The sequence below is a fragment of the Oryzias latipes genome, chromosome 3, assembly GCF_053564925.1.
Source record: "Oryzias latipes strain Hd-rR chromosome 3, Olatipes_Hd-rR_3.1".
In the NCBI taxonomy this organism is placed as follows: domain Eukaryota; kingdom Metazoa; phylum Chordata; class Actinopteri; order Beloniformes; family Adrianichthyidae; genus Oryzias; species Oryzias latipes.
The window spans coordinates 40,263,561-40,288,005 of NC_136239.1; the positions used below are offsets into that span (position 1 = coordinate 40,263,561).

Sequence of the window (24,445 nt, forward strand, 5' to 3'; positions counted from 1 at the left end):
GGGGGGTCACTTTTCCCATAATCAAACTTTTCTCCGCAAAACATCGGCGCGTTTTACGCATCAAAGCGCATTTCACCCTGTTATTCTAGAATCACAGCTGGGGGGGGGGGGGGGGTATATCAGCCCTGCTGTCACTCACCCCCCACGTCCCAAAAAAACACTTCTTACCTTTGAAATTGTTGGGACGCGCCGCTAAGTCCCGCGAGTCACCGCTGCGCCGCGAGGACCGCCGCCGGCGGAGAATGAGGCATGTCCGTTCGGATTCACCGGATCGGAGTCCGCCCGTCGGTTGGCGGGGGTGTCGGAAAGTGCGCTCAGGACCTGTTAGAGACCCCCCCGCCGCTCGTCAGCTGCGTCGCCGCGGCGCTCCCCCCGCCGCGTATTCCCACTTTGGAACGGAGAAAAAGAGGAAAAGCTCCCAGAAATGCGCCGTTTCTGCTCGCAGCCGTGAACGTGGTCGCCGCGCGCGAGCCTTCATCTTCCGGCTGCCCCCCCGCCCCTCATCTGCTCACTGAAACGCATCGTGGCGTTCAGAAGCCCCTCCATTGTGGCCCGGCGGCTCCTCCGCGGATGGAGCGGCGGTGATCAGGAGCTCGTTTAAAGCGATGATCCCACCCCCCCTCCACCACCTCCCGCCGTTCCACGTCCCCAGGTGTCGTCCGCGGGCCGCCCCCCCCTGCCGCCGCTCTGCGACCTTCAAGTCCCCACAAACGCGCTCTTATTTATTTTTTTTGGGGGGGGGGGGCATCCAAATCTGGCCTCTGCTCCGGTACGCTCAGGCGCCGGCGGAGCCGCCACAAACTGACCGGGAAACCTGCGAGGACACCCGGGTCACCGGACCCCCCCCCCCCCCCCCCTGCCAGGAAAAAAAAAAAGTAGAATTTCTTACCTTTCAGGAAACAGCTTCAGCTTCTTCCCGCTCCGAAAAGTCCGGTGAAGCGCGCGTGCTCCCGCTGCGTCCCGCGCGTCAGTAAGAGAAGTCATGAGTGATAAAAGCGCCGCTCATCTGTGCGCGCGCGGTAACCTTGTGGCGGATTTAATGTAAATAAGCCTCGTTTTGCTGCCAATCCGCGCGCATGCACGCGCGCCTCCGCTCCCGCTGCTTTTTTAACGATTCATTCCTGCGCAGACGGAGGGAAATATGATTTATCAATAACGCCACCAATCCAGGCGCAGGAGGACTGAGGGGTGGGGGGCGGTGAGGCGAGGGGGGGAGGGGGTCGCAGAAAGTTAAAATAATTCAAAGAAAAAAAAAAACATTAAACTTCAAGTTGGAGCAACTTTTGGGTCCAGAAGCACAGACTCGTCCCGCGTGGACCCAAACTAAAAAAAAACAAAAACCCGCCGGTGTTTTGGCGATATTATGCCTCCATGGTGGGGGGGTTGTGGGGGGGTAATGCAATTACAGATTCAGTGTCCCAGCGCTGACAAAAGACAAGCTTGAATGGGGGCTTTGTTGGGGGATTATATAATGATTGGGGGGTAATTATGGGAACGGTTCGGTCAGAATCGGGAAGTATCAGAGGCTCCTGTTTGCTGGGATGCGCGCGCGCACGAGCACGGGAACAGCTGTCATCTTGGACTTGAACCACTGCAACCCATACCTTCAGAGCCGCGCGTGCCATGTCTAGGTGGAGGGGGGGGGGGGGGGGGTTTCTGGTGCGACATCATCCACGTCGCAGAGCACCTCTGGGGGTGTCACAACAAGGGGGGGGGGGGCAATGAGGGCAACCTCCTTTAGTAGAAGGAGTGGGGGGAGTTTTTGTCCTGAGGCTGTTGCTGCCCCCCCAGGACAAGTTGTGTCCTGTGGGGGGGTCAGGGTGAGCAGCATCCTCTGGTTTTAGATCCACTTCAGGACAGCAGAGGAGCTCAGGGGTTTTGAACCCTCAGCCTGAAGGTTTCCGCTGCTGCACAGTTTAAACATGAGAGTTTGGAAGCTGAAGACGGTCAAAGAGCTGAAAACCCAAACCACCCCCAACCCAACGCAGAAATATTTACACCAGAAGCAGAGCCGGAACACCAGAACAGGAAGAAAAAAAACGTGAAAAAAGAAAAAATCCGGTTAAACCCAAAACGAGCCACAGAAAAGCTGAAAACAGTTCAAAAGGCTGAATGTAAACAGTTATTCCCTGAAGATGCAGAACCGAACGCCGAAAAACAGCTGAAAGTATCCAAAGAGTTCCTTCCAGCAGTCGTCTACGACCTTTTCAGGAAGCGGCACCACAAACGTCATTTCAGCTTCCAGTTTTGTGCCTAAAGTTTCTTTTCGTTCTCTGTCAAACATCTGCTTTAAACTTGATTTGTTCACCAGGTTTCATGCAGGAACCATTCAAATGAAAGAATCAGCTGTTTGAATAACTTTATTAGCAGCATCCTCGTAACATTGGACAGCCGCTTGCTGAATGTTCTGCATTATTATTATGGTCTGTGGGAACAACTGTCAGTAAATCCATATTTTTGTGTGTTACATGCAGATTTCTTTTATTTTGAAGTCAAAGGCTCTTCTGCTGTTTTCCTCACTGGATTTATTTTGCCAAGAGAAATTTGTCAAACACGTTTTGTTTTGTCGTTAGCTTCGGGGTTTCGGTTTCACAGTCGGCCGCGTTAAGAAAGCAGCGGCTGGATTTTTTGACACGTGAGCGAGTGACTTGACATGAATCAAGAAGGAATTGGATGAGGAGAAAGGAAACCCAGCAGGTTTCCAAAATAAAACTTCCCTCTGCGCGCGATGAGAAGTCTGTTGTTGACCTTTCGCCGCGTCCCTTCCGGGGTCGCCATGGCGAATCCACAGATGCGGTTCGGCAGAGGTTTTTTCACGCAGGACGCCCTTCTTCAAACCAACCCTGTGTTTTTTTTCCGGGCTGGGGACCGGCACAGGGACACCCAGACTCGCGCCCCATCGTGGCCCCCGGGTGAAGCCCATCGTACCCCTCGGGAATCGAACCCTGGTTCCTCATGCGGCTGTCCTCGGATTAGAAATAAAACAGGAAAAAAACTGTAGGTTGAGTTTTCTTTCCCTTTTCTTTTCGGGGGTTTGGGGGGCCACTGTGGTAGAAAAAAGCTTAAAGTTAAAACTTGGAGCTGATTGATGCTGGAAGTGCTAAACCTGCTGAATCAGCACGACCCGCTACGAACGAGGGGAGGAAAAACCGAGCGGAACGACACGAGACGGTGCTAACCATCGGTACCTGGACGCTAAACGACGGGACAGCAGGAAGAAAGGACTCCTCCTTCTCAGCAGGTGAGCGTTTGTTTGATACAGAAAAGTTTGAGCCGGATCCAAATCCAGCTTCAGACCGGACCCCGGACCCCTGATCTGAAGCCTCTGGTGAAGCACTTCAGCCTCCCAGCAGAGAAACGCCACTCAGACTGATGTTTATCTGGGCTGTGCAGGTCCTTTGAAAGGAGCCGGCGCTCGTGCACGCCGCCTGCGCCGCATTAATAAATAGCCTGATGTCGCTTCTCTTCAAAACAAAAAATATCTCCCACTTTAAGGAGGCGCTCGGCATTCATTATGCACTATGGAAATCCGATTCCCATGCTGCTCCTTTAAATTGTTGTATGGAATGCAGTTTGATGAGGATGAAATTCTTTCTTTTTTCCCTCTCTTCTACATTTTGAAGCGTTTTCCGACGTTAAAAAAGAAAAAAAGAAAGGAATTAGCATAACCATTCCCCATCAATAATATGGCTATCTCTATGGGAGTGATAGCAGCGAGCAGCAGGGGTGTTTCTTTTAGCGATTCTCCATGGATCAACGGCGCTTCATCAGCTCCTTTTGAACTTGTTATAGCAAGTCAAGTGATTCTTTATCGGCTGACAGGCCTGACGATCCGTCGGGGGTGGGAAAGCAGGTCAAAAGGAAGTTGCCATATGGACTTAAGCATGCAAATTCCTAACAATGAGCAGCGCCGAGTGTCGTGGATCATGGGCGGCACAGGTGTGCCCGCCCGTGGAAAGGGGCCCGCCGCCGTCTGCGGGTGTGAGGGGGCCGGCGGTCCCCTCTGCCTGGGAGTCGTCCAACACGGCGAGCGCCCAGCACAGACGGACCACTGTTCCCTCCTCGGATGCAGGAAGACGTTATTCTGCTGCCTTAGAGATCTGGATCAGAGTTCACCCGACCGGCCGGCCGCTCCGCCGCCTGCCCGCTTCCCAGCATCAGGTGGAGGTTTTCCTCCAGCATGGCGTCCACACTGACCTCCTTAAGGCCATACATCCTCGCCAGTTTATATTTAAATGCAAACAAGACTTCCCCTGGAGGAAAATACATGCTTCTCTTTACTTCAAATCGAGTTTCTCCAGGTTTAATTTGTAGGAACCCGAATGTTTTCAGACTCTCCTGCTGTAATGAAAGGGGAGTAAGCGCAATTTTAAACAATCCCAAGCTCTGAACCCTCTGTGACTGTAAACTTCAAGAATTAAACTTTAGAATTTGTTTCAATTACTCTTTCAAGTCCTGACAGGAGCTTAAATAACAGCCAGGAGCACTGGCGATGAAAAATGTTTACCAAACCAGATTCCTTTCCACCGCGGACGTCGTCTCCTCCGCCGTGACATCAATTCCTCATGTGAGGCATTTACATTTTCAACAAATACACACACTACTGTCTCGCCCCCCCCCTGGACGGCCGGGGTCAGCGAGTGTGCATGTTTGTCAGCTCTGATCGTTCATGAAACGCTCACACAAGTGCAGCACGGGCAAATATTTACAGGTTTCATGGCAGACAAATCTGCGATTCTTCGGGGAGTTTTACGAGCCCAGAGATCCTCCGTATCAAACCGCGGCTCTGATGGATGCGGACGAACAGGAAGTGTTGTTCCTCTGACCGATAAGCAGTGGGATTTTAATTGAAATCATATGAATCCACGTCTGCCCAGGAATAAAATATATTTAAATGAAAACATCTGACTCTAATTGATTAAGAACAATGTTCTGCATAGCGGGTCAAGAATAACCTCGTTTTGATCCTGATTTGATTTCTATGTCATCATGTATCTTTAGTTGTGTCTCTAGTCTGCAGGGGCGTTTCGAAGCTTTCTGAGGCCCTGGGCAAAGCAGCCCTTATGGCCCCCCCACTGCCACCCACTGACTGAATACTGATAAACCAAAAAAACGGTTTCATACACGGGACGAACATGCTAACAGGTGGGGTTAGAACATGACGTTCTGCTACTAATATTCAATGTTTTTCTCTCAATCACTCAATCAATTTAATAGAAATTGAAATAAAAAATTTGAAGTGAAACTTTAAGTCTCTTCAAGAACAACATACTAGCATCACTCTGTAAAGAACCCATCAGATTAAAAAATACAATTCTTTCTAAATTCTAGAGTTTGAAATCATTTTTTGTCCTTTCTGTGACATCAGGCTATCAGGGTGTAATTTAACTAAACCCCCACCGGACTTTTTTAATTGAAGTCAACCCCAATGTAACAACTGTTGTAGTTCCTCAAATGGCCACTAGAGGCTGGTTCCAGTACTTTCCTATCTTTTTCTTCTATGCTAAAGTCAGTCGTATTTACAGCCGGGTGACGCAGTGGTTTGCTAGGCAGCCCGCAGACTTGGAGCCAAGAGTTCTAAGAGTCTCTCCGCTTTGATTTAAAGTGACTCCTTTCTCACAAAAGACGTAGCATCAAACTGGCGATAAGGAAATGGCTTTTCTAGGGAAAATCCATGAGCCCAAACCCGAAAGTGAGCCGTGGTCAGCTTATGTGGAGGGAGTCGAAGTTTTCTCCGAGGCTAACGATGTTAGCGATGACAAGCGGGGGGCTGGTGCTGCTGTGGGGGCGGTGGGCGGTTCCAACAGAGGAATCTTTGACAGAAATGGAAGAGCTCATCTTGAACCAGAACGCTGGGCGATAGCCGAGTGCTTTAACCAGTGCGGTGAAAAACAGACCACAGACAACCGGTCGCCGTTCACGGTACTCCACGACGCCCTCCCTGTGGTAGTGCATTCTGTGAACTTGAGTGGGGGGGGGTCACTGGCATGGACATGTCCCCAAAATATCATTTCCCCAGATTTGTATATTGCATACTTTTTGTGAACCATTTCCTGCTTTACCATGGTGTGTGTTTGTTTGTGTGAGCGTGTATGTGTGGGGGGGGCACTGTATGTGTTTTATACAAAATATTTGTGTAATGTCTCACTTTCTGTTTTTAAAAAAAGGGATTTTGTATGTTTTTCTGTAAAACACTGAGTGACATGTGCTGACATTTGTTCTCCTTTTGATTGGCAGGATCCATTTGCTGACTCAACCAAACGTTCTCTTCTCTTTGTCCCGCCCATTTTTGGGACATTGTTGAAGTGGGCGGAGCATATCATTGTGGCCGACACCCTTCAGGTGATGTCAGAGGTTTCCAGATTCATTTAATTAAACCAAGAGTTTGTTTGTTTTTAACGTGTTTCCTGAATGAAGACAATCGTGGGATGAAATTCGAATCGTGGGATCAGTTATTGTCCATCGCGTTGACATTCAGCTGTTTTGTCTTTTTTAATGTGAACTTACTGGTCAAACACAGAAAAGATGCGTGTTTTTTTTGTCTTCATCCAGCAGGAATCTGATGTTATTGCGTGTTGGAAGTTTAGTTCTTCATTCTTGAGAATGAATATTTTAGGTTTAAAGGTTATTTCTCTTTTTCTGAATCACAAAACAAATGACTGGTAACTCATTCTGACAAATTTAAGAAAAGTCCCAAAAACATTTTGGTAAACATTTTAATTCTCAGCATTGTGAGAATCTGATGGAATTTAGAAACCAACACTTTTCCAGAAATGTTGCCGCCAACAATCAGATCCAACGCTGACATTTTGTGTCGTCATAAAAACGACTCTCACTGGAGCACAGGTGCTATCTCACCTCTGAACAAGTAGTTTGCATGACTGAATGAAATGTCTCACATGTGTTGGTCTGAACACACAAGTGTGTGTGTGTGAACATGAGTTGTATTGTAGAGTTAACGTCTAAACTTGACAGTAGTGATTATAAACTTCCAGCAACTTGTTTCCTAATGATTAAATCCCCCCAACCCTCCCTCCCCCTCCCCCTCCCATTCATTCATTCATTCATTCATTCTCTGCCGTTTTATCCCTTTCGGGGTCACGGGTTGCTGGAGCCTATCCCGGCCATTTGTGGGCAAAGGCAGTGGACATCCTGGACAAGTCGACAGTCTGTCGCAGGGCCACAATCACACACCTATGGACAATTTAGAGCAACCAATTAACCTATGAAGCATGTTTTTGGACGGTGGGAGGAAGCCGGAGACCCCGGAGAAAACCCATGCATAGACGGGGAGAACATGCAAACTCCACACAGAAAGGTCCCCATTGTTGTTTTTGTTTCAGGTCCCCCCAGCCCGGACTTGAACCAGGGGCCTTCTTGCTGTGAGGCAAGAGCGCTAACCACTGCACCACAGTGCAGCCTTGACCCCTCCCCTCTTCTATAATCACCCTCCTATCCCCCCGCCCCCCTAACATCCCTCTCTCTTCTTCCCTCCTTTTCTTTTTTATCCGGTCTAACAATAAACTGTTACAAATATAATTAATATGAATAAAGTTTAGTCTAAATTACAAAAGGGCTTTATTCAGATATACTCCTCAGAAGATTCCTAACCCTTGTTGTTAAAGTAAAATATGTCCAACACAAGAGGCCTTCAGCTCTCATCTGTCTGCTCAGCTGTTGGACAGGTTAGAAAACAAACTAAACTGAGAGCAGTTTGTGGTTTAAACTCATCTTTGACGCCATCATGAGACAGAATCTATCATCAGAGTCGGATTTGAACCATTTAATACCAAAGTTGTCCCCAAAGACACAAAGAACTCACAACCTTCGAACTAACGAAACTCTTCAACCGTTGACACGGTTCCTGTTATCCCAACAAACGTCCAGATTAGCTGGAATTGCATTGATTGTGTGAACACTTCTGTACTGGAAAATAGGGTTGAGCCATCGTCCATCGTAATGGGTGAGTGACATCCCGATGGAGAGACACCATCGTGATGCCACGCCCCCGCCACGTTGCGAGTAGACACCATAAGCCACGGTTACATGTGCAAAATATCTTGACCGGATCAATGGTCGGTTTAGAATTCAACCGTATACATGGTTCCAGAAAAATGTTTTCAGAATGTAACAAACTTTCACATGGGTCACACCTTCGGTCGGAATAAATCATTCGCACATGCGCGCAGTAGGGTTTGAAAAACTGGAAGATAAGGTCCGCGGAGCGGCTTTTTTTTCCCCAAACTTTATTGAATGTAACAATTCAATACAAAACAATGTTAAACAGCGCCGAGCGGCTTTATACATTGACATGTCAGCTCAGTAATATTCGAGACCATCTTCTAAACGTGCTTTTAATAATGTTACAGTTATTATGAAGCGCCTGTTCGCTCATCGTTTTAGTTTTAATCCGTGTGGTCAGTGCTTTTTCTGAACGGAGCCAGAAAGAAGCCAGGATTAGCAGAATGCTAACACGGGCTAACAACATTAGCTTTGGGTGGCGCTGCAATCTGCATCTTTGGCTGCACGTAAACATGTGGGAATAACATCGGCATTTATTTAGTCGGGACAGGACTGGAAACACAAATCCACATGATTGTTTGAACGGTTTCTAAGGACTGAGCGACATTTCTGCTTTGAAGCTCAAACCGCCCCATACTGCCGCTGTGTACTGGCGGTCCAAGCTCTGCTCCGAGACACACTTTAAGACCTGGTTCTGAGTTTGGTAGCTTGTACCCCTAGAGCTGCGGGACGGATCAAAGTCTTAAATCTCCCACACATACCGCTCATGTAACAAAGCACCTCCCCCCCCCTTTCCATCAAACACAAAGCTGTAAATCCCGCTCCACCGGTCCACTTGACTAATCAAGTGCGGGAGCGGACCACTTTGTTTCAATTTTTTTTGTTAAAGTCACTTCCCTCAGTTTATACTGGATCATCGTGGATGAGTCATTATTTGGCAAATAAAATAAATAAAGTAAAATAACGTATAGCATTTATATAAGAACGAAAAATTAATTCTATCTATTGAACAGATGCATCTGTGTTAAAAGGTCTCCATCAGCTGTCAGTCTGCTGCATCCACCGTAGAGTATAACTGGACGTCACCTTCTCAATTCAGTCGCCATTTCGCCACGATGTGTCCGTCACCATGCTGGCACCAAACGTCCTCAGTGAGCCGGGATTGGCCTTTCTACATTTCTGTGGCGACCACTCTCTCCAATCAGGACGCTTCGAATGTTCGGCGCAAGGCCGCCTACTTTCATTGAGGCGTCTGGTTGGTTACAGCAAAAACATGAAAACATTTAGGATTAGCAAGAAGATGTGGAAAAAAAAGCAGTAGAGTTATTCTGATGAATAGAACGACCGAGTAACAGCTGTTCTATTCTATAGAGAAGTCGATAAGATTTTGGGACCACTTCCTGTTAAGGACGCCAGCGGGGAGGGGTTGTTCCTTCCAGTTCTCACATACATTTGCATCTTAAAACAGATTAAAAAGGTGTTGAAATTCTACAATACATCTTTATCATTTCAGTTATGGAGAGGAGGTAAACTGTTCTGGTTTCTCTAAATCGGTTCCTCCTGGCGTCCGCCGGTCTGTTTACACCTGTGCGTTTCAGCAGGTCTGCATCTGCCGCTCAGGGTGGAGTGACACTCTCATGCAGCGGCGCCACTCCTCGCCTCTCAATTCTCCACGAGAGTCCATATTTCTTGGATAGAGTGCCATCATATTTTACTATTACCTATCAATTGGTTTCTAATCGCGGTAACGAGGCTGCTAGCTGGCTGGTGACAGAGAGCTAACGGCCTCGTAGGGAACATTAAGGAGGCCGGGTTATGCTGTGGGCCGTTAACTACCTACAGGCACCGGTTAATGGCTCTAAATGACCTCCTCAGTGGCTATTAGCACATAATTAAAACCTGCAGACCAGTGGTGACCTCCGCCGGACACACGTGATTACTCCTCTCCTATATTCTCACCTCCCATCCTTCCCTTCCCATTCCTCTCTCTCCTCCTCCTCCTCCTCATGTCTTCTGTAATACAATAGGATCACACTGACTCCCTGGTGGGACCACGACCACTAAAATGAATCTCTTTATGGTTCCCCAGTACAAAAATACTTCACCATATAGTAGAAATTCCGTTCTAAGGCGTATTCGTGTGTGAACATTGTCTCCGTCAGGCAGAATCCTGAAATCTTTTCAATGATCGGGAGAGCTTAGGGCCCCCCTGCCTTGACCTTATTCAGCAGCACTTCCTCAAACCTGCAGATGATATCGCTGCGCCGTGAAAAGAGAAACTAACAGCAGATCGTTTGCACAAAAGAGCGCAGTCACACTAGCCTCCGCGTACACTCCAGAACGTTCTCCTGTTACAAAAGAGCAGCTAACAAGCGCCAAAACGCCAGCAAAACAATGAAAAGGCAACAAAGGAATGTGCTGAGGTTTTGTGCTCTGCCAGGGAAAAATGCAACACTAGTAACTTAAATTATCAGCGAATTATCTCCAAACCTGTGGGAATCATGCAGGTTATTTGTAACAAGCAGTCAAGGACAAGCAGCCTTGTGTTACAAGTATGAGATGAATACTAAACACACACAAAAAGATCCAAGTATCTGGTTCCTGAGGTCATCATCCAGCCTTGGAGGAAGAAGCCGCTGCATGTGTTGGCGTCAGAGGAAGATCACTGAAGCGGGATGCTGCTTTGGCCCACGAGCTTCAGCAGAAACACAGGTGTTTGCTAAAAAACAGTGAGGGCTCAAGCTCTCAGGGCTTCATTAAAGTCTCTCAGAGGAGACATTTGGGTCAACAAATCAACAGAAACTTTCAGGTTTAGACTCTGAAAAAACACACTTTCCTCCAATCCGGGTGGAGTCTCTCCACCTGAACAGAGGTGGTGCTGCTGTGAAAACTCTACCTGCTGAGAAACGGCACCTTCCAGCTCCTTTAACCTCCACGCCTCCACATGAAGCAGCTACATCTCCACATGCCAATGCCTTAAGTTTCCACATGGCCACGCCTCTCCACATGGCAATGCCCCTACGCCACCACATGACCACGCTTCCAAGTCTCCACATGGCCACACCTCCACATGGCCACGCCTCTACGTCTCCACATGGCCACGCCTCTACGTGGCCACGCCTCTACGTCTCAAAATGGCAATGCCTCCAAGTCTCCACCCAGCCACGCAGCTAAGTCTCCACATGGCCACGCCTCTACATCTCCACATGACCACACCTTGCCTGTTTAAAAGGCTTTTTGACGGTTTTAGTGGTGGTGTCCATCTGACAGGATGTGATGTCATTGTTCCCCTTCTTCCCTGAAAATGGGCGGGACTTACTTTTGAGTTGCAATTGACAACCGACCTATCAAAAGGCCACACCTTCAAATGAGAAACACTTCATTTTTAACCCTTCAATAAAACGTTAAAGTTCTAGTTGGTGATTAAGAAATCCTTTTTTTGTTGATGTCATGTTTTCCAAAACGGCTGAAACCATTTGAGGAATTTAACAATTCCAATTCTGATGATCTTTAAGTTGATCTTAATCTGACATGTGTGTAAATCTAAAAATCAGATTAAATTATTGGTTCAAATTCACTCCAGTCCAAAGTCTCCATTACAAGAGGCACCAAATGTTCTTCTGTAGGAAGGAGACTCCGCACACAGGGAGGACGCCACCTTCAGTCGAGATTTTACTCTCCCAAAAGTGAATCGCTCTCTGCTCCCTTCCGTTGTTCCGAGTAAAGTCAGTGCGCCGGTCTCTAGCATTTAGTTTTAGCGGGTGGAGCAGCGGGACGTGTGGCGGTTAACCTTATGGTGTCGTTACACACTGATGCTACCATGCTAAATGCTATCATGCTATGCTAACGAGATGTTCCACGCGTTTCTAGTCTACAACCACAAACCAGTTTAAAGTCAGACAATGTTTTACCGGAGCAGACTTTAAGGTGAACAAATTCATAGAAGATTCATTAAAAACAGTATTTTCTCAATACAACAGGAGACATTTGAATCAAACTTATTGGAGAGTTCTGCATCTTTACTGTCAATGGCAAGATCCTGTTTTTAGGCTGTTTTTGTTCTGATTTCATGTAAAAATGAATCAACTGGAGACAGAATCAGGAAAAGTGTTTCTTCCGTTTCTGTTTAGTAAATCTGTCCTTTTATTTCTCAGCAGGTTGGATTTTGACTTCACAGTTAGATGACATTAAAGATGCGTTCATGCTATAGAAGAGTTTAATGCTATTTCATTTTCTCATAAAAAATGAGGAAAAGCCCCTCCCTTCTCTATAGGCGGTTCAGGCCACAGGTGACTAACCCCCCTCTCCTACCCCCCTCTCCTCATGGGGGGCCCAGGGGAGGCTTTTAGCTGTGCTAAAGAGAAGAAACGACTCATATGGGACAGAAAATAAAACACTTCAATGGCTGCGTGAAAACGCCAAAAGCAGCGAGCAAAGACAGATTAGGAATCAGAGTCACTGCGTTTTTCGGGTGTTTTGTTGTGACGTCCTCCCTGCATTCAACATAATCTCCTTTAAAATAAAACCTATAGTTTTTATTTCTAAGTGAATGGAATCGTGTGTCCGGTGTCTCGGCTGGCAGGTAAAAAATGAAATGTTGACCTCTGGAGTTTTAAACATCAAACCAGACGCAGTAAAATCTGCTTGAAGGTTGTAGCGTCTAAAGATGTGCGTACGACAAACTTGTTTCACAGCAGACACTCTGTGGAGAGCGAGACAGGTTTCTCTGTTTGAGAGGATCAAGCTAGCGGTAGCTCCCAAAACATCTGCAAACAGAGATTTGAGTTTTTGCTCATATCGCGCAGCTCTAATAGAATTATCATTTTGATAACGGAAAGAATTTCTCTGTTGTTTTAAAATCATATTTAAGTCAGGGAAAATTACATAAATTTTTCTAATCAATATAAATAAAGCTTAGTCTAAATTACAACAGGGGTTTATTCAAATATACTCTGTGTGTCAGAAGATTCATAACCTCCTGTTATAAAGTAAAATCCTTCCAACAGAGGCCTTCAGCTCCTGTCTGTCTGCTCAGCTGCTGGACAAGTAAAAAAAACAAACAAAAGTTACATCATTTGAAATAATACCCGTACGGCTTTTGAAATCATCATCTAATTGTTTTTTCTACAAAACAAAACTGTAAAATTCTAATTTTCTGGTACCTGACGGATCTAAAGGCCAAATGTGATGAAAGAATCGATGATAGATTCACGTCTAAAACCATCCGCTCCACTTAAAGACTCAAATATGACCCTAAAGCTGTCCTGTGTTCACTGTTACCGTGGTAACCATGACTTCACACCAAAGCTGAAGTCTGGAAGCGCACGGTGACGACGGCGGCAGCTCGTTGGTCCTGCAAACAGGCCTCACTCACTTTCCTGGACCTGAAGCTGAACTCGGTCAGGACCGTTCATCCGTCCGTTTTTCTGGTCCGGGTCACGGACCGAGCTCTGCACCGCGGACCTCCTCACCCCCCCCCCCCCCCCCCCCCCCAAGTATTCAGATATCCCATCTCTTTCAATTTCCTGAAGATGCTTTTATCTTCATTAGGACAGACACACACACCTCCACGTGCACGTTCCAGAGGAGATAAGTGCCGTGAATGCGTTTGTTTTCATTTGTCCTGTGTCAGCAGCGCCACAGTCTTTGTTTCCAAACTCTCAGCGACCTCCTCCTCAGCTTTTATCCGCTCCATCAGCGGCAGCGTTTCTGCCCCGAATTTTTTCTTTTTCTTAACCGTTCTGCCACGTTCCTTCGGCGTGGAACCGCAGAGGTCGCGTCGCTTCGGCAGGGACGGGTGGAGGATCCGAGTGCTTACACGGCCTTGGAACCGGCAGCTTGGGGAGGACACGCCGTGTCCGGACGCCTCAAACGCTCCACCAAAGACGTGCCGGTAGCAACCACGACCGCGAGCGCCTTAGATGCCGTTTTCCCGCAGCCGTGCAGGACAGAAACCGTCATCCAGTAAGAGAAGAGAAAAATGCTGGAAATGGCTCTCCGGCGTCATCCATTTCCCGAAGATGGCCGCAAACCCCTGGAAACACTTAATCAGGAAAAGGGCACACCTCCAAGTATCCATTCTTTTGTAATGGCATTACAGCGCACAAGTAAGATTTAGAGATCCCTTAATGTGGCAGAGTCTTCTGCATAAAAGTATATACAAAGGTTAATATTGCAATAATATGTTCCTGGAGGGCATTGCAATCATTATCTCTCTGGTGGTATCAATTAGAAGCACTTTACTGCAGGTAATGACTAAGATTCCGGTACAAAATGACATTATTATTATTATCCTCATCTATAATTTCAGAGTGGATACACAAGACGTGGAGGAAAAAAAAGGAAAGCATAAGTTCAACCAGAGGTAGCCTAAAAGTGAGAGGACTTTTATTGTGGGAGTTCAGGGAGGAAATGGGCTCATTGGAACGTGTGTGCACGCCGGGGGGGGACACTTCACACGGCCCACAGCCTATTTACCTCCGTTTACCAGAAGGTTTTCTTAGCCTGAGGTCCGGTTCGCCTTTCATGCCGGTTTGTAGTCGCTCTGGTCGCAAGGCCACCGGAGGGGAACCGCCCCAAACGCCGCGAAATGTGACATGAGATGATGACGTCAATCTCTGAAAAAGTCAATCTCTGACAGACGAGGCAGCTGTTGCTGCAATCGACAGACGTGATAGACAAAAGATAAAAATACATTTTTCAGCTTTTTTAACTTCTATTGCATCTAGAACTTTAACCATTTTTCATGATTTTTTGAAAGTATCCTTATATTTGGTGTGTAGAGGCTTCTAGAAACAACACCAATGTGTCGTCAGCATAGTAAAGCAATAAAAAAGAAGGTTTCATTCATTCAGGTATGTGTTTTCCTAGTTTCCTTGGATTTTCTGGAGAAGTATCTGTACAGAAACTCTGAATCTCGAGGGCCCCTACAGCTGTATGACTAGAAATAAAATCCCAAAACGCTGAAACACCAGAGACAGTCGCACGATCCGGTTTGAAAAGTGGAAACGCCGCTCGCTGCAGTTATCGCGGACGGTCACTAGCGAAGCCGCCAACCTTTGCATGAACCAGAACGCACAATAGGGATTTTTGTTGGACCAGACGGAAAGAAAAAGGAGGGAAGAAGAGAAAGGGATGTTAGAGAGGGGGGGTGGGAGGGTATTTATAGAAGGGGGGGTAAAACCATGAAGCAGCATAAAGCAACAAGTTGCTGGATGTTTATAATCACTACGGTCACCAACAACCACCCGCTGGGCATCCGCCACCCGGGCCAGCAGGATCGCCACAGGGGCCCCCAAAGCCAGAGAGCAGGGGGGGCACCGGGGGACAGAGAGTGAAAGCTCCAGCCCAACCAGGAGAGCAGCCCCCCTCGCCACACAGGCAGGGCCCAACCCGGGGCCCCGCCCCACGAGAGCACCTCCAGTCCCAGACAAGCAACCAACCACCACACAGGAGTTCTGAGCATCCCCCACCCCAACCTCAGGCACTTCCCAAGGGAGACCCGCACCAGGCAGCCCCCCCACCCAGCCCACGGTTGGTCCGGGAGACAGCGAGGCAGGGGCCGGCCACCCCCGCCCAGCAGGAGGATGCCCAAGAGAAGTAGGGGTCCACAAGGACAGAAGGGTCCACTGTTCGTAAACAGACGGAAGCCTTTTCTTTTAACTGTTGCGTAATTCACGTGAGGGATTATGGGGATTGTAGGAAACTGCTCAGAATTTCTCACCCCGCCTCACAGATGAGTGGACTTTAGGGTTTTGACTTTGCCGTTTTACATTTAATAAGCACACACCACATCCTCCTAAGTGAATTATTTTGGAGGGCCTAATTGGATGCCGCTGACATCCATCACAGGTTGTCATGGCGCTGACCTTTCCACAGAGGCTATTCATAACCAGGAAGTTACATGAGCCAGGTTGCTGTCTAATCCGTCACACCCACCATAATGATGCTCCATCACAAACACCACCTTTTCACACCCGCCTCACACTCAATGACAAACAAACTTCATCACCTCAGCGGGGAGGGTGGCGCGGCCGAGTCCATTTCCCACCTTATGATTAAAGAAGATCCCCGGTTCCTTAAGTTTCAGCCGCCGTGATGAACGAGGCTCTGCCGTGGAACCGCAGCATCCGTCTGAGCCGCTGCAGCCTCACCAGCTGAATAAATGCATTTTAATGTACAGACCATAATCACTGTGAGAGATGTGGGACAAATGCAGTCGTCAGTATTAATGTAAAGCGTAAGTGTGTCGTCTTTATCTTCCACTTTACATCCCAGGAGTTCAAAGCAGGCGGAGTTCCTGCAGTTCATCGTTTACTGCAGCAGATTGGAGTCTTTTATGTTTGCTGAAAGTTAGTGCGCTAAAAAAGACATTAATAAAAGGAAGAGCCGAAGCCAACGATGACTCGGAACGTTTGTTTTTTGGTCGGAAAAAACCCACCATTTTTTTAACTCCTTCTGTGTAAAAGAATCAGAGTTTCGTAATTCTGATGTTTTTATTCATTTAGGTTTTTCAGAATAAGAGCATATTACCAATTTGGCCAACAAGAACCACGGTCTTGATTCACTTTCCGGTTTGAACCCGTTGATTTCCCCTTGAAAAGCCGTTTCCTCGTCTCCATTTTGAAGGGATAGTTCCAAAAATCCTGACACTTTTTTAAAAAAGGACTCACTTCTAATCTGAGAGACTCTTCCAGCCGTCGGCTCAAATCCGCATGCCGCCCAGCAACCGCAGCCTCTCTCACTGTGGGCCGTCACCAGGACGACACACTCGATCCATTACAGTTCTTACCCAAATTCTTGTCAGCTTTTCACGCCGTTGGTCCCAGTTAGCCTGTGGTAGCTAGCATGTCGTCTGCCTGACGCTCTGAGAAAAGCCACAGTCGTTTTAGTTTTTACTGAAAACTCTTTGACAATTTCCTTCAGCTTTTCCTTTTTTTTATAGTTGACTCCGTATATCACAAAAAGATCACATGACTGTGATGTCACAGGTTTATAACATCCTAAAACTGAATTTGGCCAATCACAATCAAGAAATGGTAGAAGTAGTTTTTAGACAATGCAGGGGGTGGGGGTGGTGGGGGTGCACATATTATTTGTTTTCTGGAAAGAGTCGGTGCAGTTATGGAAATTTAAATGTGGGCGGCATTTTGCCCACAGGCCGGACTTTGGACATGCCCGGTCTAAACTGTCACAGCCCCAAAGTATTTCATCAATCCACAGAGTCCAGAAACCAGAATGACCTCCATGAATTCTTTCCTGTCCTCGGCAGGCGCTCACCTGCACTGGTTCTGGTTCTGGTTCTGCTATAGGTTCCTCCACAGGTTTTCGGTTCAAGGGAACTTTTCACTTCCTCGGAACAAAGATTTGAATAAAGTCCTTTGGAGACACTCAGGCTGTTGTCTAGTACAGATAATCTGTCCTCTTTGGGATTATCTGGATTAAGACCTTCACAGTTAAGAAAGTAGGGTTTTTACATTTTGAGACCCTCTAGATCGGGGGGGGGGTTTAGAATCCAGACCTCGAGGGCCGGCGTCCCACATGGATTTCTAACCAGCCTGTCATTGAAGCTCCTTATTGGCTAAACACACCTGATCCAGGTAACCAGCAGCAGATAAGACAGGGTCTCTGGTCGGCCCTCAAGGCCTGGATTCTGACCCCCCCCCCTGATTGTTAACCAACATTTGACTGAGACCAGACTTCTTCATTTCGTCCTTTTAAACCGAGTCATCGATGGATCTGAAGGTGGTCAGAGTCTCAGTCTCAGTTTCAGTCCCGGAAACTCCAAACACGGACTTGACTCTGGGATGGGAGGGGCAGCTATCTGTCAATCACAAGCACAAATCTGCAGGTTTCGGCCCTTCCAAACGGTGGTAGAGGTCGACCTATAAGCCAAGAGAATCCAAACGCTGCTGCTGATGCTAACAGGATCTCCAGAAAGCAGCTGATTGATAATGATGGGTCAGAAGTAAACAGTTCCAGAGTTATTGAAGCTGCTTTTTGGTACATTTGATCTGGAACCCCTCCTGTCAGCTCTACGCTGAATCTATCTGCTGCATCCATCTTCTGTACATGTGGTGCTGGTAACTCATGTTAGCATCGACTTCCTCTTTGTCTAAACATTTGTCTGTGTTTAGTATATGCTGTCACTTTCCAGACGGTTGCCCGTGACGTATGAAAGCCGCTGCACCTGCAGTTTGAGGGCAAGACTCTGACAGCTCGCATATCAAAGTCCCGTTTGCCTGACTTTGTTTTGTTTATCTGATTGCTCGGCCAGAGTGTATGTATTCCCGAAACATTATGACGAACATTACTCTTACGGCGAGGCACATTCAGAAACAATCATGGAATCTAATTAGAACAGGGCCTTTAAAGCGTCGGGCTTTTGCGGAAAGCAGGGGAATTCGTTCGCACTGGCATTTTATTACCGCTGACCTTTTTCCCAAGTGTAGTGGTGGTTATAATTATTCTTACTCAATATTTAAACCTCAACTTTGGCGACAAACACTGAAGCTGCCTCCTTCCACATTAGGCTTGGGTGAAATCCCTGATTCCGGCGAGGAGAAAGGGAGTTGGTCTTGGAGAAGGGGATCATTTGTGAGATGGTTTGCCTCCAGGTACGAGCAGAAGTCGGAGTGGTAAACAATCGGGGCGGGCCGAGCTTCCCGCCTGCACCGCTTAACTGAGCAATAACTGCAGAAAAGAGGGAGTTGTAATCGTAAGTGTCTTCTGCATTAGCACAAATGAATCTAAAGTTAATATGAACAGGGCAGGTTAGAGCACCTTTCTGAACCGTGGCGCCTGAAGGCAACAGAACTGGAGAGGCAGCGATTCCCCCACAGGGACCCCGTCTGACACAGACATCAGCTCAGGTAGGGCTCCAGCTTTCTGTCTCAGCTGTAAGCGGCTGAACCTCAAGAGTGAGGAAGGAACTATAGCTTAATCTCTGTGTGTCTGGGGACACAGCGATGCCCCTTCCAGCGAGTTTAGCAAGCTTCCAGAGGAATGACGGCGTGGAAAAGGCTGGTCTGTACCTTCATAAGCAGCTTTAGGGTTCGTGTCGCTTTCATTGCAGACTCTTTGTTCTGGATTTATGTTGATGGATTTCTTGAAGAGGACGTTGTTCGTTTGACCTGAAAAAACCTCCTGGACCCCCTCGGCTAAGCACCGCCCGTGTTTGAGATCTGGACTGATTGACCCCGCCCCCCTCCAGCATGGTGGCCTCCGTATTGCAAAAAAAATAAAAAAAGGCAACATGCTGATCACCTGGATCAGGTGTGTTCTACCGGTAAGAGGTTTGAGTGGCAGGTGAGCTGGAACCATGTAGAACACGGGACCTGAAGGCCAGGAGTCTGACACCGGAATGAACCCTTTATGTAGAACTTTCTGTTTTCGGTAGAACCGTGACCGAAGTTAAAGAGGAACTGCAACGCTCTGCCTGACGCTGTGAGGAAGAGGAGCTTCGGGTCTGATGGTGAATCCATCTACGTCCCCAAATGACCCGGTCCTGAATTTCAGGAAAATAACCGTGGCGGACCAACACGGCGTCTAGAAGGTGAGAGAAAGGAAGTAACAGACGTGGAGCAAATGTAAAAAGTGGACATGAAGAGAAGAATCTGCTCCGAACGAGGAGAGATGAAGAGGAAGTCAAAGTTTGAACTAATATCTCTGCTTTTTAGCTGCTTAAGCAGTTTTCCATGGTTGTTTGTTTTCAGCCAGTTTGAATGTGGATCAGCTGTCAGCAAAACAGTTCAGTCTAAAACAGTCATCCGTCACAAGCATTTGCATGCCAGCGTGCAAAAAGGAAAAATAAGCGATCTGCTGGAGAGGGGGGGGGGGCAGTTATGCTGCTCATTTATGTGTATGGACGCAATTATATGATGAAAGGCTAATTTCTCTCATCTAAATTTAAAGTATTCTTCATTTTATCCTGGTGCCAGCAGCTGGAAAGTGTGCATTATGAAGACATACACATCCTGATTATATTATCAATTATTCATGACAGTTTGGCAGAGCTTTAAAAGGCAAAGCCATTCAGACAATTGCCTTTTTCAATATTTGTGGTTCACCACGTCAAGTCTTTTTTTTTCTTCTTTTTTCCTTTGAAAGTCTCTCAGTACTTTTCTGAACCCGCAGAGAGTCAAAGTCCAAAGAATCGATTCGGAGGAATTTCTCCTCTGGAAGCGTCTCATCCATCATCGCTAACCGTCCAAGTTTTCACGACACGTCGGTCGACAGAGCAAAGGTCCACCGTGTTTACTTCAGGAGCTCACCCTGACAACACCCAGAAGAAAAGACCATTTTTTATCAGTACAACTACTACAGCTCCTACTGTCAATGTGCTTCCTTTAGTCCTTTCAAAAACGTCAATATTAGGACGCTAACCTGTGAAACCTGTCTGTCATCTTTCCTCTACTTCCTCCGTCAGGCTCATCTGGACCAAACCTGCAGCCGGCGCAGTTCACTGACATGAACACTAGGAGGCTCGATCAAGTCATCCAATTAAAAAGTGGACATGTTGGTTATGGACCTGGTTTCCGCTCTGGGGTCAGAGTTAACCCTTCAACACCCGAGCTTTATGTTCTGTCTTTCAACTATCGTAACTCTTCCACAGTTTCCCGTAAACCGGCTGATTCTGACGCAGAGGACAGCGGATTCAACCATTTTCACCAGCGGTGGATCTGACAGCTCTCTGGTATTAAAGCTTCGTATGAAAAATCACTTCAATACACAATAAGGTGAATATTTTCCAGAATGCAGGGTTCAGGTCTGTGGATGTGATGCTGCTTTGACCGTCCAGCCACTGTGTCTAATGTACCTGTGTCTAATGTAGACAGGTGTTTGCCCGTCTTCAGTAAAAGGAGGTGGTTCAATGGCGCCATATCTGGTCAGCGTCCACAGAGCCGCAAAACTGGCTTTAAATTAGTTCAATGTACGTCAACGAGTCACATGACCACAGAGTCCATCCATTTAGGTTGGTTGGAACTCAATAGGTTGTCCAGTCGTTTATAAGTTCGTTCTTTCCCGAGCTCGACCGTCATTGTGCCCTTGGGCAAACACTGAACCGCTCTTGTTTGTTTGGGATAAAAGCTTTTCCTAAATAACCAAATGAACATTTTTGGAATGCTCCAACTACAGACAAATGTCAGGAGAAAGTCTTTAATGAGCACGCTCAAACCCTGGAGATCTTTGATCTGGACTCCAGAACAAACGACTAGAATTTGACTTGGAGTTGGTCCAGAAATGGACTCGACGTGATCTGGACTCCAGTTTTTCCCGCATTGATTTGACTTGGACTCGAGTCTCTGAGACTTATGGAGGGGAGCAAAAAGTAAAACAGTCTCTGTAGAGCCTCCAACTCTTCAGGTCCCAGCAAAGACTTGTGGGTGGTTCAAGTCTAAGTCTAGTCTAGTCTAACTCTCCCAGAACCAGCTTTTTTTTAATCAGATTTTTCAGTTGATAAATGATCCCATTTAAAGTCCAGATCTCCTCAGAGCTGACCTGAAGTGAAGCGGGTCGGCGTTGGGTTTTTGTTTCTGCAGGTTCTGACGGCCCGGCCGCAGAGTCCGTCCCGACCCCGGGTGGTCGACTCCAGCAGATAACGCGCTCCTCCTCCGGCGGAGTAACTGTATCTGTCCTTACCTACTCGTGAAAACAAATAGAACTACTCCCCCCACATGGGGGGGGGCCTTCCTGGCCTAATCGTTTGAGACCGGGACGAACCCGGCCCGTTGATATGGGTGTATTTATTACGCCTATGGCAATATAAGGCAGAGCAGAGTGAGATATCGGCTTACCTTGAGCGCTGCGAGACACAGAGTTTAAGATAAAGGATATTTAATATCCAGCGCACGCCGGCGGGGCCTAAGCCTTTAATAGCACTTGGGCTTTCTGAGCAGGTAATGCCTTCATCTTTGTCTAAACACACTTTTATGGACTTTAACTGTAATGATATAACGAGAGAAGGGGTCACAGATAAATGTAACGTAATGGCTCAAAGCTGAAGATTAGCCATGTATCATGTCTGGGGGGGCTAATGCTTCAAGGCAGTTCTTCCAAAAAGGTGTTATCTACTGCTGGAGAGCGTGCACGTACACACACACGTGCAGTAAATAATGACCTCCTCTTCTTTCTGGTCTTTTTTTTTTTTCCCAAACGGCGCTTTGCATTTTGTCACGTTGCGTTAGAATCAAGGGCGGGGGGGGGGGTTGAGCTGTAATGAATCTCTGAAGCCAATATACATTGGTGGCGACCAACATTAGGGGGGCCCCTCCTGCATGCTGGGATCCATTACCTTTGCTTATTTGGTGTCTAAATGATAATGAGAGTTCATGCGATAACCTATATCGTTTAATACCCCCCCAACTGTACGGGGACGACTTCTGCTCACATTTCAGTCAGGTGGCCCCCCCATCCATTAAGAGGAGGGAAAAAAATCAAACACAGTTAAACTGAGGCGCGAGTGGTGGTGGAGGGGGGGTGACGTTGTTGTCCTAATTATGCTGCGCTGGGGTGATGCAATATTTACCAGCCCCACATACATTGGCAGGGCTGGATACGAGTCAAATAATTTATGCCCCCCACCCTTTTCTTCCCATCTCTGCCCCCCCGCCGCATCTTTAAATCAAACTTCAAGAATCCGTGCCGCCCCCGTTTATCCTGCTGATGCCCCCCTGAAGGCCACACAGGAGATCTGATGATGTAAAGATCTTCTGATGGCGCCGGGTCAAAACGGTGGCGGCGGCTTGGAGATCCGCTGGGAGGGGCATACAACACCATCCTCCCCCCTTACATAAAAACACACCTGCAAACTGAATCCAGACACGGAGACAAGCTTGTTCTGGAGACACGAGACGTTATTAGAGGAAAATCTCCGTCAGGACGGTCGGCTCTGGAGAACCAGAGAACCGTCAGTCCAGACGGAGTTCATGATGGCGGCGTTTGAGAACCGCCACGAAAGGAAGAAGAGAGAAAAGTCAGAAACTATGAACAACAGTTGTAAAATTAGGGGGGGATCGAAATTTTACAAAATATGTTTTAAAACAATGAAAATTTGTTAAAATTTAACAATAATATTTTAACAAGAAAAAGCTTAAATTTAGAGACTACAAAGAAACTACAAAGAAAGTTAAAATTTAATGAGAAAAGGGCAACATTTTATAAAAATAGTCATAAAATCATGAGAAATGCTTTAAAATTACAAAAAAAGTCAACATTTTACAAATATAATCTAGTAAATTCATGAAAATAAAGGTTTAAATTTGAAATCCGATACAATTTTACGAGGAAAAACTCTTAAAAAACCAAATGTCACTTTTAGCTTTTCAAAAGTTTCTACAAAGACAATCAAACATGACATTTGAATTCATGCAGACAATTGAGAGGAATAGGGCTGACGTCAAACTGAGTCTGTCTTTACTTTGTTTTCAGAAAAATTAATGCTTTATTCTTGAAATAACACGATTTTTTCATTAAAAATTAAGACTTTTTGAACAATACATTTACTTTTTGTTCCTGTAAAATGTTGATTTTGTTTTAATAATTTTACTGTCATCAAATCAAACTTTGTACTTTTCCAACTTGTGCCACTCAAAGTGCTTCACATAAAAACATAATCAAATTTTAAAAACAAAAGAAACTAAGCAAATGTTTTGTCTACAATCTGTGATGGTGGCAGAATCACCATGAAGGGTTTTTTTCAGTCTGTGGTTTGTAGAATGAGCCTCTGAGCATCATGTGGGAGTAAATCATGTATAAAAAAAAACAAATATTATTATGCCCCCCCCCATAGACACACACACTGAAAAGTCAAACCAAGGTTCAAAATCCTGGACATTTTTCATAAACTTTGAGAAAAATGTAGGTCAATAATAAAAACAAAATGATGGGATGAAGGTAACTAAACAAAATTAGCATAAACAATGATGAATCTAAAACTATGCGCATCGTAAACCTATATGTTCTGTAATAAAACATTTTTAAATTTAGTTTAGATTTAGTTTAAATTAGAGAATGAAATGTTCTTACAAAAAAAAAAAAAAACGATGAAAAAATGATCAATAAGATGCTAAAATGAGTCCTAAAGAAACGTCAACTTTAATTTGAAAAAATACAAACAAAGAAAACAAAACTCCTGAACTGAACTGAGATCAGCAAAAAATGGTGAAAAGGTGTTTTGCAGAATCTGTTTTAATTGTTCGTCAGCGAAACGCTTGAAGCTTTTTTGGGACAAAAATTTTTACTGCCCTGGGGAAGAAACTTCATGGTTCCACCTGTTTGTGTGTGTGTGTATGTCTGTGTGTGTGTGTGTGTGTATGGGGGGGGGGTGATGCCGACATCATTGAAGGTCTGAGTAAACTGAGCGACTTAGGGTCATGTCGCTGAAGTTTTTGGTCGTTTGAGACGGAAAAGAGCCAACTGGACA

General features: G+C 46.4%; 1 protein-coding gene across 15 annotated transcripts in view; it reads right to left on the minus strand.

Annotated features, from left to right (window-relative positions):
• The window catches only part of znf536 (zinc finger protein 536), a 336,911-nt gene that overhangs the window by 173,709 nt on the left and 138,757 nt on the right, over positions 1 to 24,445 (minus strand). For 4 of the 15 annotated variants that reach the window (XM_078944701.1, XM_078944697.1, XM_078944699.1 and 1 more), the window contains exon 1: positions 890 to 1,175. The exons of 1 other annotated variant lie outside the window; for it this stretch is intronic. The gene's annotated coding sequence lies outside the window, so the exon portion shown is untranslated. Of the gene's footprint in view, positions 1 to 168; positions 797 to 889; positions 1,336 to 24,445 lie in introns of those variants that run through there. 10 more of the 15 variants (XM_078944698.1, XM_023953733.2, XM_023953727.2 and 7 more) reach the window with 4 other exon arrangements.